The 15,666-nt window shown below is 38.5% G+C and overlaps 1 protein-coding gene across 1 annotated transcript in view; it reads right to left on the minus strand.

Annotated features, from left to right (window-relative positions):
* GPC6 (glypican 6) overlaps positions 1 to 15,666 on the minus strand; it is a 769,976-nt gene that overhangs the window by 500,018 nt on the left and 254,292 nt on the right. The gene's annotated exons all lie outside the window — the stretch shown is intronic.

Below are 15,666 nucleotides of genomic sequence, written 5' to 3' on the forward strand. Positions count from 1 at the left end.
GCTATGTGAAACATGAGTTACATGTTGAAAATAGTGCTTCTAACATATTCTTCCAGATGTCTGTGCATTTATGTGCCACAGAAGTATTTCCATTTTCTTCTCTGTCGCTTTTTCTCACTGTGACACACCTTGGTTTCAAAACACACATAGTATTCTTCAGCAAAATAATAAAAAAACAATCTTCTTGTGTTCATTCCAGCAACTATTTTCACTAAGTGCGATTGCACAATTAATTTATCAATGTCTTGTAAAATTAGGGTTTCTAGACACAATTTGTCAGGGTTTCAGTTTTAGGCTGGACAAAATTCCAGTGACTTCACTAGGCCTGTACTTATCAAGCAGCTAGCATATGGAAGAACATTGACCAGTGAAGGGCTTAGTTGCCCAAACTCAGCATCATTTCAGGCAGTGTAGTATCCTTCTTGGCCTCCAGCTACCTCCCCAGAAGAATGCAAGTCTTCTGGAGACCTTGTGCTCAGTTCTGTAACCCTCAGTCCAGGCAGTCTGCTCTGTGTGAGCCAAGTCAGTATGGCTCGGCCCAAAACAGAAAACTGTTTACAACTGTGTGAGAAAGTCCATTAGCTACATCACGCAATATAACAAAAGAAAAATCAGAGACAGCTGAGCAATTGCTTAGCAGATCAAGAATTCAGGAAGAAGAACACTGAAGGTATAAAACCCAAAGGAAAAAAAGAAGAAATGGAAACCCAGCTATATTGAGCATCAGCCTGTTCCTCTCCTGATGGTTGAGTGGATGTCCAGCTGAGATATTTTGGGTATTTTATTGCAGGATCATATTAATGCTTAGCCTAGCAGCTAGTTAGTCTCAGTTATCTGTTGTATGTATTAGCCAGCAAATAATTACTTTGCACTCATAAGTTGCGTATATAATCTTTCACTGAGTCTCTCTATGCACAATAGAATTTGCCCATACAAGAAGAAACAATATCTGGACATAGTGTCTAGAGTACGTTGAGATGCCTCAGAATATTAGATCTGGCTTCCAGCTGCCATGTCAGCATGCTATGGATCTTCAGTGTATCTGGGATTTATCTGCCAGTCCCATGATGATGCAGCAGGTAATCTAGGGAATCTCAAATGGCTGGCCCAAATGGACAAGTGAATTCTGCCCATCCTAGCTGTCCTTTACCTGCATAACATGGAGGCAGAAAATACCCATTTACTGCTCCTACTTTGAAATTCCCTTTGGAAGATCCTCCTTTCCTCGAAAACATTCTTGAATTTTACAGAACATTAAGTCCTGCATTAAATTCCCAGATTAGGTCACCAAATGCATCTCTTGCTGCCCACACTAAGCACTAACTTCAGACAGGAAAAAACTAAGTGTAGGTGCCTCCACAGCAAATGTCTAATATAGTGCCTAATTCAAAACATCTGAGGCGTCTTCTATGAACGGGAAAGTCTCCTGTTATATTGACGGAAGATCTGGGAACCCGATGGGTCTCAATGTAATTGCTGAAAACCAGTTGCTAAAAACTAATGCTATTGAGATAAAGGAGGATGTATCTTGGATAATACAGGACATCTCACATAGAATTTGACACAAGCAACTAGATACGTGTCTAACGTTTGTATGTGTGTTTAGATAACTCTGTTCAGGCAAACGAATCAGTGGATCTGGAGGGCTACTCAGTTTTTCCTACTGGATAGCTGAATAAATGCCAGCATCCACTGGTGACTTTGGGTAGATAGCAATCATTCAGTTCAACTTCTTTATCATGGGCATCTAGTATCATTTGAAATGCATTACTGTAATCTCCCTGGCCTCAAACTGGCATACCAGAAGAATGTGGGTCTCCAAAACGTCCTGTCATATCCTGTTGATTGTAACAAGCCTGGATCAGAGTTCTTATGAAAAAGACCAACATAAACCGAAGCAGACTCACCAATGTCTGTAACAAGTGTGTTATACCTGCTACTCCAGTAGACAAATTTGAGGCATTCTGGGTTTTCTCCAATGAAACTAGACACTGATGCTTACATAACTTATTTGTGCCCCTTTTGACTTTAATAGAAGTTCAGATAGCTAAAGTACTACTGGCTGTGTTGTTGAATAAGATGTTTTTTAACAACTAATGTAATTTCCTCAAAGTACAGGGTGAAAGGTGCTTTCTAGTGGAGGAGCAGGAAACAAACAAAAAGCCCCACCAAAACCCAACCCACTATATCTTTGCCAGCTCAGGTAAAGAGCAAACTAGCATTGCACATTCCTAGATACACTGTCTTTTGCATGCTTTCCAGAAGAAAGTTGGCACCACTTATTTGTGAATTAGCCTCTAAAAGAACTCTAGCCTACATGCTGACTCATGGAAAAGAAAACTTCTGAGAATAGGGAGGAAGTTCGTACATTCTGTCTTTGAACTTACAATCACAATACCAGCAACTGGAAAAAGGAGATTCCCTCACACTCTAAAGCAAGACTTGTAAGGCTTGGTTACAAAACTGGACAGTTTTGTTTTACATGAATTGTTCTGCTCTGTTTCCCCTGCTTCCCATAGACTTGTATATGTTTCTACTGTATTTCTGCTGTAGAAACTGCCTACATAAAATTAATCTTGATGACATCATGTGGAGCCAGTTAGTCAGAACATTTAAGGAGGATAAAGCACTTTAGCCTTAAGGACTCTTAAAATGAGAATCATTTATTCTCTGTTGTCTTCCGTGAAATGGATTCTTGCTGTTACTAATGTAAAAACCTGCTGCTAAATGTCTTGACTGTACATATTAGCCAGCTGGTGGTTCAATTCTTACTATTGAGTTGCCCAGAACTGAAATAATTAATTTAGCTAAGAAAAGTATATTTTGTTGTACCTTTTGGATTTGTGACTGTAATCTGTAATGATCGGGGAGCTTATTTGGATTTGCAATAATACTGGAGTTGGTAATTTATAACAGGAGAACTGGAGCTCACCAAGTAGAGCTCATGAAGCCTCGAGATTTTCAAGAATAAGTTGCAGAACTTTTTGTGACACAGATGCTGTTAGCAGCTTACAACTGGTAAAATATTAGTCTGTGTTATTCCAACAACCTGAAAGCAAAGCCTGTGGATTTGAAAGGTCCTTTCTAAGCACAGGTATCCTTAATGTTGTCTCTTCATACCTGTATGGCAAGAAATAAAACAAAGCTCACTGCAGACTGTGGAAAGGCTCTGTTGGCTGTAAAAAGATTTGACTGGAGTTCTCAACAAAAACACTACTTAAATGCAAAGAGATCCATTAATGCCAATTTATATGATTTTTCACTGCATATTTCTTATTTGTGTTAACTTCTGGTCACTTCTTGTGTTATGCTTCTAAGAAATGTAATATGTCAAGACTAGCTGATACTTGAAAATTGTAGTCAGGCAAATACTGCTATTCAAATATATTCATTTTTTACTTGGTCCAAACATTGCTTTAGATATTTAAAAGGAGAAAAAAAAAAAGACAAAAAAAAAGACAGAGAACCAGATACTGCAATTCTCCACAAGATTGCTAGTAGGAAGACAAATATTTCTCATACAACATTCATCATTGTGTTTGTCTAAATTTATTTTTTTAGTTTTGCAAAACCTCCCTCCATGGTCCAAAGAGACATTTCTTTATCTTTCTTGCATAAAGACTCCCTAGGGAATGGACCTTTTCAGATAACCAATGAAGGCAGATGCTGATCCATCCATTCCTGAAAAGTACAGAAGAACCAGAAGACAGTATCAGACTCTAAGGCCCTCAAAGCCATCTATTTAAGGCTCTGTTTCCTAAATAAGATGGCTCTACTTGCAGGGATGAGTGGTTGATCTGGTGACTTATTGATTTGACATTAAAAGGACTTGAATCAGTCAGGTTTGGTATATGATAGATTCCAGTACTGCAGCTTATAGATGAAGAGTTAGTGAGAGTAGACCATCACAAGTCACTGCAAAACAGATAAAGTGAGAAAGCTGAAATGTCATCAGCACTAATCCCTCTGAAAGGCTGCTGGTTTTTGATATGGTTATTTTACAACAGTGATGAATTTTATAATTGCGTGTTGCTACGGTTTGTGTTTTAGTGACACTTTTCCATTTTTTAAAAAATTTTAATGCTAGTCTGTTAATGTACAATTATTCACAGATGTTTAATTACTGTTCACAGATGTAAAACAACACTTTAGCAACTTGGTTCTCAGTGTTGACCAAAAAGTGTGGGTTTTGAGTTGTTAAAACTAGGAAAAAGGTATCAGCAATTCTTAGCATTCTCTTTCAGCCAAGGTGTAGTCCTAAGTTTAATTTGGAAAAGACCTTTAAGATCATCAAGTCCAACCATTGACATAACATAGCCAAACCCACCACTAAACCATGTCCCTAAGCACCACATTTTAAACACCTCCAGGGATGGTGACTCAACCACTTCCCTGGGCAGCCTGTTCCAATGCCTGACAACCCTTTTGGTGAAAAGTTTTTTTCCTAACATTCAATATGAACCGCTCCTGGCGCAACTTAAGGCAATTTCTTCTTGTCCTGTCACTTGTTACTTGGGAGAAGAGCCCAACCCCCTCCATGCTACAGCCTCCTTTCAGGTGGTTGCAGACAGCGATCAGGTCTCCCCTCAGCCTCCTTTTCTCCAGGCCGAACAGCCCCAGTTCCCTCAGCCGCTCCTCATCAGACTTGTGCTCCAGGCCCCTCACCAGCTTCGTTGCCCTTCTTTGGATGCAAGAAGAGGGAGTTCAGAAAACAGTACAAAACCAAAAACCAAACCAAACAAAAACCGAACCAAACAAAAAACCCCCAAAAGCCCACAAAACAAAAGAAAACAAAACAAACCCCAAATGGGCAAACAAAAAAACCCCACAAAAACAAACAAACACAAAAAACCCAAAACCCCATAAAAGTACAAAACCAGCCAAACAAGTAAACAAAAGAAAATCAACATAAACCAAACCAACCAAGGAAAAAAGTTTGTCTAGTTCAACTTATTGTCTCCAACAGCAAGTATACAATAGCAGATGTCTAAACCATGGAAAGTATATAGTAATACTTAATTGGAGAGCAATTAGGATTGAGACAAGCAGAGTCCTTGTACCATACTGGCCGCCACACCCATAGTAATTTCCTTGATAAATATCTTACCTGAGAGGGACACTGAAAGTTCTTTCCTTTTTTTCTCAAACAGAAACCAGAAGCAAATTAAAGAGTTACAGACTTACGTCCTACCTGTCAAAAATCACTTTTCGTAAATGAAAATGTCTTGAGTAGTATTCCTTTTAGAGTAATTAAAAAAAATGATATTAAAGGATATACATAATGAAGATGAAGCGTAGTTTATTCATTTTACCCAATAACAGAATTTTGATGCTGAATGAACTTAAGTTACCCTTGCATTCATTTTTCAAAAAATTTATTTAAATAAAATATTCTGTTTTACACTTCATTCAGTATTGGGAAGTGTATGTAATAATATTATCCTTGCACAAGAAAATGAAATTTTCCTATGATGGTGTTGAAGGATTTCCATTTATATGCAGATTCTGACTTTTACCTCAGTGAAAATGCATTCCTTGAAATAAGAGCAGTAAAATAAACATTGCTTCTAAAAAAATCTCAGAAGGAAAAAATGTCAGCTCTAATCAAGCATGAATTAGCTTCCTGCTGACGAGCAATCCCAGCTTCCCAAGAGAATTTTTTTATTGCTATTTTTTTTAGTGACAGGCAAAAGGACTCAAAATAGCCAAATTGTTTTCTTCTCATTACTTTCCCTCTGCCTTGTAACTATTGCTTATTGCTCTAAGCCACGTATCTTCCTGACCTCTAAGGCTTGTGACTTTGAGATCATGCTTTATTAACTCTATATTTAAAAGTGGTATCTAATTTCCCCTTCCCCATCCTCCACAATATAGCAGGAAACAAATTGTCCCTGGCTGCTCTAGTTCTTGACCGCAGCCAGAGAGCTCCAGCTTTGATTCACTCTAACACCCTCATCAAGGGACTCCTTGGTATTCACATAATTATTCCGCAGACGTCAGCTGCAACTATCACATCTTTTGCCCTCACCAATTTAAAATATAAATGTCAATCAGCTTCTACTGTGCTGTGTCTGCCATGCACTGGTAAAGCGACCTGACACACCTGATTGCTCCACGGATGACTCACAAACTCTTCCTACTCTGTTTTGAGCTGCTGTGTCTTTTCTTTTGTCATTTGATCACAGAAACTCCCTTTTCCATTTCTCTTAAAGAAAACCATCGTTCCCAGGTTTCCAGGCCGTACTGCCTTGCCTTAGCCTTATTCTGCACTTGAAAAAGCTGACAGCTCACTTCAGTTATCCATGTAGAGGTGTCTGGTGTCATTTGAAGTATTTTAGGTTATGCAAGACATTCTCACAGAGCTAACCTGGCCGGCATGCAACCCCTGGGTCAACCATGCCCTTTTGAAGGGGTAGCTGAAGGCCAGGTAGGACACCTGCGGGCATTTCATAGGGCATTAAGTGCATTTAGGAGGAAACATTGTTTATAAGCAGACATTCAGCATGTGAATCAGTTGCTGAAATACAAGGGTATGGTATTATTTTGAACACTGGGAGATGGGTCTTTCTGGTGTCCAGCTGCCCCTCCAGGTCTCTGACAAATACTGTATCATATTTGCCAAACCTCTGCATGTATCTTGGGGACCCTGAAACAGCTCAAATGGCAAACACGTGTTTTTAGGTTAGTGAATCTCCCCCCTTGTAATTCAGTGTGTGCAGTCTGGAGGTGAAATGCCACCCTGAGAGTCTGAAAGAACAAAAGCTAAGCACAGGCACATTCTTATCAAGAGAATAGCTTAAACATTATTTGATTAAATGTGATAATAATTTAGAATAACAGAAAACAGCAGATAACAAGACAATGTAATTACAATGTATTGTTCCTAAATCCACATTTTCTTTAAAAAATTCAATAATTTGGGTTTAAGGCCAAATAACTTAAATTTCTAATGTATTCATAACAATTTTTGGAAATAAAAGAAGGATTTTTGAGGCTCAAATGACTTAAAATAGCATACTCTTGTTTTCAGTTTTATTATGGCAAAAACCTGTTATGTTAATTTTGGAGAAGAGAGGTAATCAATAAACTTCTCTAACCACATAATTACAAATGAATGAATGCTGAATATAATCATAGGTAAACATATCTTCTCTGCCCTTGAGCAAATTTTACTTCCTTATAAATTTAAGTCATTCTTCACTGGCATATAATTCTCCTTGAAGGAAAGCATTTACATGTGATGCCATGAGCCATGTAAAGAAGACTAAGACTGGCCATAGAGAGATGTTACTGGGATATTTTCCCAACAAAGTCTAATCTATCTAATAGCTGATATTTGTCATGCAAGTACACATTTTTGAAAGACCAGACTCGTCTTTACCCATGGTGAATATGCTGGAAAGGCATTTTGGCTGAAGGCAGAAATAATAGAGTGATTTGCATTTAATTACATTTTTATACATTGGAAAGAAAAAAACTGAGGGCTAAGAGACCAGGGTCAAGAAAGCTTTCATTCTCCTTTTCAAGGGGAAAGAGACAAAAGTACCATTTAAAAATATGTTAAATATATTAAAACCCCCACTCGTATGTGCTGCAAACTGTGAAGCAATAACTTATAGTAAAACTACCTACAACAGCATGTAAGAGTCAGAAAGGGAAGGGAAAATGGCCTTCAAACTGGGGTGTTAGTCATATGTAGCACCCCAGCTATTTAAGAAGTGGTAGGAAACAGCATCTCAGTTAACTCTCTTTATAATATCTTTGTTATAAATACTGACTTATCACTTTGTCTATTATAAAATACTCAACCACTTTGTCTATTATAGTGTGAACTTTGAAATATTCAGTGTCTGTTTTGGAGCACAAAGTTTGTGCAACATCGTCCTGCTTTTCCACAATGTAGATCACCCTTATAATGAACAAGGAAGCCTAGACAGAATGGGCTGGAGAAACCACAAAAGATAACTTTTAAACTCTGCAACACTTGCCACTACCACTGCTTAGGGGTATCACATTTAAATGAAAGCAGAAATGTTAAAATAGCATGGAACAGGCTTATTCTGTGCATTTTACAGAACCAGTTGTACATGAAAAAAATTACAAATCTATTAATCTAGGCAACACTACCATGCAGGAGAGAGGTGGACATGTATTCATGTATGCATGCTGCAGATAGGGACCCAGTATAGAAGGATTTTTCTCTGCAGTAAAAATCAAAGACAATATGAATGTATCTAAAACCAAAATATGCGGCTAACCCAAAGATGCCACTGAATCTTTGTTCCTGAGAAAGATACAGATCAAATATCTCCAGTATGGCTCATCCAGCATTATGCTAGAACAGCATTATATACTTTCTACTGTATCACTCAAACTTTTTGATTAAGTAACCAAATCAAACCAGGAAGGCTTGTGGCATGATAAGCAACTTCAGAGCCTTTAGCCCTAAGGTCTCAGTGAGATAAACAGGAATGGGACACTGAGAATGATGTCGCCTCAGAGGTAAAGTAATTACCATTTACTAAAAAAGGTGAAAAGTTTTCCATTATGGGAGATTGTCTTGTATTTTCTGTGACTTGCAATTGTCTCTGAGTGTTCTGCTCACATGAAATTCATAAAAGGTAGAAAAAAACTGCATTTATCAGACTGTTTTGTAAAATGCAGTGTGAAGAGAGCTAAAAATTACTCTTTCACATTTAACTTCATATTTACCTTCGTTTACACCGTCAGTGAAAGTGACTTCAATTTCAGTCATCTCAACCATCCAATAACTTGCAGGCCAAGAATTGCTCCAAGTTTACTTTTTCAATTCCTTAATTTTCAATACAAATAAAAGACAAATGTGTCCGTATTTGTTCAATATTACTTAATAATATACATATGTTTATGCTCACATATGCAGGCAAATCGCTGGGGCTGTATTTTGTGCTACAAGAATCATTATCAAAGGATGAAAACAAGACTGTAATAGAAAGAAGAAAAAAAAAGTCAGTCATCAAATTAATAAACACATTTTAGGTCAACCTTTCCTCTTTCAAATCAAAGTTTTAAAGAGATCTGAAGAATAAAAAAGCTGATCCCTGATGATCTTACACCTGTAAAGCAGATGGCTTCATTATGGCACGTGATTGGAAAAACTCATCTTGCAAGAGTCACCAGGGATTTTATGAATATCTGGAAATAAAAAAAAAAAAAAATTGAAGGTTTGCTGCTATGTCTATAAAATTAGCTTAATATTGATTTTCTGCTGCAGTAAAATCTGAAGTGAGCAAAGTTTAAACCAGAGGAGACTGAAAACAGCGCTGCAGCATTGGCTGCTTTATTGTAAATCAAAAAATTCTAATTAGATTTCCCATGTATTTGAATTCCTCAATGTCCTCAATCACATATAAGGAGAACATAAGTGTTTGAAGTTTTGATGCATTTATTACTATAGTCCAGCTGTGATAAAGAGCCATTAAAATCTCATTGGCTGTATATTGCTATACTTAAAACACAGCAGAACCATTTTGTACCAGCCAGTAACATTATAATATTTCTCAGATTGGGGAACATTGATGGTATTCAACATAACAGAGGCCAATAAGTTAACTGGCATGTAAAAGATGAAAAGGAAATAGCCAGAAAAAAAAAAAAATCTATTCTGTTTCTGTTGGGTGAAATTTGTATCTACAGATCCAACAGTGAGGTACCTAGTACTGTGACCCTTCGGTCATTTTTGTGAGTGTGAAAAGTGATTTCAGTGCTTGAAACCTTCCGATATATGCACACAGAAGATGCTGCACAAAAAGGAGGGGAGTATGTCTCCATACTCTGTGTCTGTCATCAAAAAGCTTAAAAATAGGGGGAAACACAAGACCCAACACAGAAATTTAGGCAGAAGAAACTGAAAATGGAAGGAATGACAAGCCCTTAAGACATAAAGAAAGAATAGCTCCTATTACTGTGGGATAGTGGCAGCATCGTTCTTTCTGGCTCTGACCACTTTGATTTATTGTGATATCAACTTACCTAACTTTAGATACCCATGACATGCATCTGAGAGGGTTAATCTTCATTTCTCGTGTAGTCAATAGAGAAAAGGAGCCACATATAAGATGTATTCATCTAATCTATTCTAAAGTAGGAAATACATTGTGTCCTGAGAGTTCTTATTTCCTTCCACTGACTATCAAGGGAGTTGAGACAATTTGCTCAGATGAAGACATCCACACACTGGCTGACATCCCCTTTCAAAAAAGAGAGAGAAGGAGACAGAAAGGAAGGGAGAGAGGGAGGCAGAGGGAGAGGTGCCAAATATGCAGAGCACAAGGAACTAAGCTAAATGGAAATGATCAAGTATCAAGCAGATGACTAACCTTTAATATTAAAGTCCTGAGTAAAGAAGGAGAATCAACAGGAACTGGGAACAACAGCGAGCAACATAAATACCTCAATTAATAGAAAATGAAAGGCCAGTGTTTGGAATGCTAGTGGAAAAAGTACAGGCAGATTGAAATTGGGACATAATTCAGATCAGAACAAGGTGATGAATACATTTGATTTCCACAGGCAAAAACTCTGTACAACTATATTACCAAGCCTGAGGAAAGCAAGAAAAGAGAAGTATAAATGTTCACAGGGCAATGAAACTGGAACACAAGAAGGGAAACTTCTGCAGCTTTCTACATAAGGCTAACTTTCCTGGGCCTACACAGCTCTACTACATATTTGGTTAAGAATATCCTGCTTCCTTTTCAATATATACACCATTTGCTTGTAACTCCTAGCTAAGATTTTTAAAACTCTAAAATATCTGAAGTTTTTGTTGTTCTGGCTACTCCAGATATTGCAACCAGACAAAACCAGAGAATCTCAGAAATACCTGTTGGAAGGGACCTTTACAGGTCTTTTAACCCAGCCTCTCACTAAACGCATGGCCAACTGCGGCTTTATCCATCCAGACCAAGAAAATCTTAATGGATGGAGATCCCACAGCCTGTCCGGGCAGCCTGCACCAGGGCTATGCTGCTTCCTAGAGATTTTTCTTTTTAACTTGAAGCCTTCAAGCTGCAATTTGTGGCCATTGTCCTTTGTTATATCATCTGGCACTTCTGAAGAGAGTATGGTTCTGGCACTAGATGTCCTTTAAGTAATTATGAGGAGCTACTTCAGTTTCCTTTTTCTTCCTCTTTGTCAGACTAAACAAACCAAATTCTCTCTGATTTTCTTTGTATAACACGTTGCTATAGGTCCCTGACCACTCTATAACCTTCTACTGGACCCTCTCCCATTTCTTCACACCTCTTTTGAAGTAGGAGCCTAAAATGGATGAAGTATTCTAGATGTGGCCTCAGCAGTACTAAGTAAAGGGGGGTTATAATTTCTCTCCACTGGCTACGCTTCTTGAATATCCCAGTATATGTGTTTGTTGCAATAAGACAAAAAGAAAACTGTTGAATATTCAGCCTGACATCCACATTGACCCCTAGGTCGCTACCAGTCTTCTGAGAAGGCTTGTCATCCTTAGGTGCAGAGCTTTTGCCTTCTCCTCATTGAACTTCATGAGGTTCCTGTTGACTCAGTCCTCAAATTGGCTGAATTGAGCCAGCAGTGTGCCCAGGTGGCCAAAAAGCCCAACAGCATCCTAGACTAGAGAAGTGATTGTGCCACTGTACTCGGGGTTGGTGAGGCCGCATCTTGAATACTGTGTTCAGGTTTGGGCCCCTCATCATAAGAAGGACATTGAAGTATTAGAAAGAGGACAGAGGAGGGTGATGAAGCTGGTGAGGGGCCTGGAGCACAAGTCTTATGAGGAGAGGTTGAGGGAGCTGGGGCTGTTTGGCCTGGAGAAAAGGAGGCCGAGGGGAGACCTTATCGCTGTCTGCAACCACCTGAAAGGAGGTTGTAGCATGGAGGGGGTTGGTCTCCTCCCAAGTAGCAAGTGACAGGACAAGAGGAAATGACCTCAAGTTGAACCAGGGGAGATTTAGATTGGATATTAGGAAAAAATTCTTCACAGAAAGCGTTGTCAGGCATTGGAACAGGCTGCCCAGGGAAGTGGTGGAGTCACCATCCCTGTCACTGTCCCTGGAGGTGTTTAAAAGGTGTTCAGACAAGGTTGTTAAGGACATAGTTTAGTGCTAGAGTTAGGTTAGGTTATGGTTGGACTTGACAGTCCTGAGGGTCTCTTCCAACCAAAATGATTCTATGATTCTATGAAATTAGTCCAGGTTTGCCTTCATCAGGGCCTGGACCAAAGTTCAGATGCCTCACATCAGCTATTTCCTCTAACTTTGTGCCAAGTAAGAAGCTTATTCTGTGTCACCATTGAGGTCACAGACAACGATGCTGAACACTATGAGCCCCAGCACTAGTCTCCTAGTGTACTGGGTAGCCTCTCTTCAGCAGCTGCCCGCTGGGCATCTAGCCACTGATCACTGCCCTTTGAGCCTGACAGCCTGGACAATTTTCTACCCACGTAGCAGTCAGATTAGGCAGCCAGGGTGTCCTCAGCTACCAAATGAGAACACTGTGGGAGACAGTGTCAAAAGCCTTACCAAAGTCAAGGTATATTACCTCCACGGCTCTTCCCTCATCTGCAGAGCCAGTTACTTTGTCGGAGAGGCAATCAGGTTGTTCAAGCATGATTTGCCCTTGAATGCCTGCCGTGAGCACTCGCAGTGCCTGAATGCAGCTGGCCTCACAGTCTTTTAATTTTAACACCTGCAAACTGACAATCTCAGTCCTGCAAGGCTGTTGAACCCCAAACTGATGTTGAAATGACACAGCCAGCACCTGCCACACTTCAGGACATCATAGATTTGTATTCATTTTTTCAGAGCGCTGTTTCTAGGGATGGCAATAGACTCTGTAAAATCATACTTGCAGATTAAGAATCAATAATAGACATATTAAATTCCTAAATATCTCCACTTCTTATTCTTTGGAGGTGTCTATTATTTCCCATATCAAGCCTTAAAACTAAACCACATTAACTTGAAACTACTGAGCAATAAACAGATAAAGTGTTTTCAGAGTCATTCAGATGTTCTAAACATTAGTTACGAGACATCTGACTAAAAGAATTCCTTTCTGCAACCTTCTGTGAATAAACACTAACATCTATTCATGTTTCCAAGGGTATACAGCTATACACAAAGCAGGTACATCTTAGACAGGTTTCCAGGTCACATAAAGGTATATTCACAGTAATTACTCTTAACATTTTTGTCAATACCATCCTCTCTACTGAAATATTCCACATGCAGCATTTTCAAATACCAGGCTTAATTGTTTCCATTTAAAATAGCATGTTTTGAAATCATGGCAGGGCTACCTCATAAGACATGCATTTCTGTCTTTCTGAGGCAAAGACAAACAGATCACTTACTGAAAGTAAAGGTCAAAGCATAAATCAATCATTTCACTAATAAGCTATCTTCAAGCAATAGCTGTATAAGGAATAGAAGAACTTTAACTTGGCATTCTCTGCACAAATATTTCAAGAGAAAGGCTCAAGATGACATCCTGATTCCCATCAGTCCTCTGAGAACAGAGCTTTAAGGTGCTGGATAGCTCAGAGCTAAGTGCTGTAACAGGCAGGTGCTAGGTCAGCCAGCAAACTAATTACATGTATTGTACGTTGTCAGTTGAAGGAACAGGCATTTAATTTTATTTGTAGTATTTGCAAACAAGAATCCTATCATCTTGTCATCTGTCGAAGACATAGAACACGTAACTTTTTCCAGTTTTCTGGTTGTTTCTATTTTTTCTTCCTACACATTTCTGACCATAGGGCTCTGCTGAGTACACCTGTGCTTTAGCCTCTGGACTCACTTTTGGTCCTGCAGAGACACAATGGTTAGGGGTTTTTTTTGTTGATGTTTGGGGTTTTTGTTTGTTTGTTTGTTTGATGTTTTTGTTTGATTTTTTAATGTTTGTTATTTCCTTTGTTTGTTTGTTTTTACCTGTACATATTTTTGTTTGCTTGTTTGTCTGTTTTATATAGATATGCTGACATTCTGGGTATGCAGTCACTACTATTTATATAGTTGATTGTAATAGTTAATTCTACCAGAGAGTATCCTTATCATTCAAACACCATTATTTAGCAACAGCTGCCACTTTCCAGTACCAATGACATAAGAACACATTCTTGGAGGACAAATAATGTGGCATAGCTGGACAGGAGGTTGAAAGAATAAAAGCCAGAAGCTGCAGCAAAATGAATTTGCACTTTACTAAGTGCATATGTTGCTAAGCAATACCCTTCTTCCTCTTCTGAAAGTTATGAGCAAAGCTGGCTCGTGGACATCAAGTACACGCCAGAAGAAAGCAGCATAAAATCTCTCTCCAGCCTTAATGACAGTGTCGTCCTGTCTTTATGAAGAAGACATAGTCTTAAGAGGAGGAATAAGTAGGTATCACTGAGCTGAACTATTGTTCACTGTTGTTAGGTGTGACATGAGGATAACATTGGTTTTCCAGTTCTGTATAGAAATATGGCAGATAGAAAGTATTCGGCAACTGAAACAAAATTCCTGATAGAGAAACTGTACTTGAAGTTCTTACCTACAGAGCCTATAGTCAGGAAGTTCTGCTAAGAAGTGCTGCAAGATGTGCTGAAGTTTGATATTCATGATTTATTTTTAGCTCACTACAGAATGATGCCTTGGTGTCTTGGACAGAATTTACTAGCTAAAACAAAAACCTAGCCAGGCCTAGTGAAAAAATATATTTATTTGTTCACTTTGGAGAAAATTTGAGAAAAACAAAGATGAGTAGTTATTTAACATTTCAGAGATATACTAGGCACAGTAATACCCAGTGAGATAACAGAAAACGGAGTGGTGAATGCAGTAATGGTACTCACGGAACCAGTTTTAGTGTCTGCCAACCGTAAATGTTTTTATGAACACTGAATCTAAGAAGGCTGCAAGTCTACTGCAATTTGGTTAACAGATCTAAAGAAAAAGGCTCACTTTGATAAATAACTGGGGTTCAACAATCCACTCTAACTGTGGGAAACTGGCATGAAGTAGGACAGCAGAAATTCAATACAAGAGCACTGTTGTTTTGAAAGATCAATGATGAGAAGAAGTTATGGCAGAATTTCAGCAATTTAATTAGTTATGTTAGTAGTATATCCCAAAGAGCTTGTGTCAGATAACTAATGGGTGTTATTTTCGAACGAATTATCTATTAATCACCTGGAAGAAGGAGTAAACAGCACATTAATTAAATTTGTGGTTTATTCCAAAATGGGAGGTGTTGCAGCAACTAATACAGAGGTAAGACAAAAGAGCCTGTAGCGCTGAAAGTAAAAATTGGCAGTCAGTAGTGAACAGGTTCTATCTAGAAAATTACAAGTGAATGTGTTTAAGACAAATAAGAAAAATTTCAACAGGAATACCTGGGGAAAAATGACCTGAGGGTAATAAAAATAATGTTAATGTGTGACACAGTGTTGCAGCAAAGAAAAAAAATCAGTTTCCTTTCATAAGGCAAAGGAACGTGACATTGTAAAACAGAAGCCCCTTCTAGAGCAACATGGTGCACTTACTGAATGTCGTGTGTGCGAATCCGAACAGTTCTATACAGTTCTACCCAAACTGAAAAGAATTTACAAAAAAATAGTAAAAAGTGACTGTGAGAGAAAATTAAACTAGGAGAGAAAAGAATTCT

The sequence above is a fragment of the Caloenas nicobarica genome, chromosome 1 (assembly GCF_036013445.1).
Source record: "Caloenas nicobarica isolate bCalNic1 chromosome 1, bCalNic1.hap1, whole genome shotgun sequence".
In the NCBI taxonomy this organism is placed as follows: Eukaryota; Metazoa; Chordata; class Aves; order Columbiformes; family Columbidae; genus Caloenas; species Caloenas nicobarica.